Source organism: Colobus angolensis, unplaced genomic scaffold (genome assembly GCF_000951035.1).
Source record: "Colobus angolensis palliatus isolate OR3802 unplaced genomic scaffold, Cang.pa_1.0 Scaffold18, whole genome shotgun sequence".
NCBI lineage: Eukaryota > Metazoa > Chordata > Mammalia > Primates > Cercopithecidae > Colobus > Colobus angolensis.
The window spans coordinates 4,574,319-4,574,869 of NW_012114932.1; the positions used below are offsets into that span (position 1 = coordinate 4,574,319).

Here is a 551-nt window from a genome sequence, read left to right on the forward strand (position 1 = left end):
TCATCTCAGCTTCCCTAGTAGCTGGGACTACAGACCTGTACCACAATGTCTGGGTAACTTTTTCATTTTTTGTAGAAATGGGGTCTATGCTGCCCAGGCTGATCCCAAACCCCTGGGCTCAAAGGATCCTCCCTACTCTGCCTCCTAAAGTGCTGGAATTACAGGCATGAACCACCACAACCAGGCCCCATCTTTATCTTTAAAAATCATCCAGGCTGAGAGCAGTGGTGGCTCCCAGCATTTTGGGAGGCTGAGGAAGGAGGATCCCTTGAACCAAGGAGGGAGGATCCCTTGAACCACCCTAAGCAACATAACAAGAACCCGTCTCTACAAAAAATACAAAAAATTAGTCGAGTGTGGTGGCACCTGTCTTTAGTCCCAGCTACTTTGGAGGCTGAGGCAGGAGGATCACTTGATCCCAGGAGTTTGAGGTTACTGTGAGTTATGATTGTGCCACTGCAGGCCAGGCACAGTGGCTCAAGCCTGTAATCCCAGCACTTTGGGAGGCCGAGGCGGGCGGATCACGAGGTCAGGAGATCGAGACCATCCTG

At 51.2% G+C, this 551-nt stretch overlaps 1 protein-coding gene across 1 annotated transcript in view; it reads right to left on the bottom strand.

Annotated features, from left to right (window-relative positions):
- Window positions 1-551, bottom strand: part of DHX30 (DEAH (Asp-Glu-Ala-His) box helicase 30) — a 72,535-nt gene that overhangs the window by 29,577 nt on the left and 42,407 nt on the right. The gene's annotated exons all lie outside the window — the stretch shown is intronic.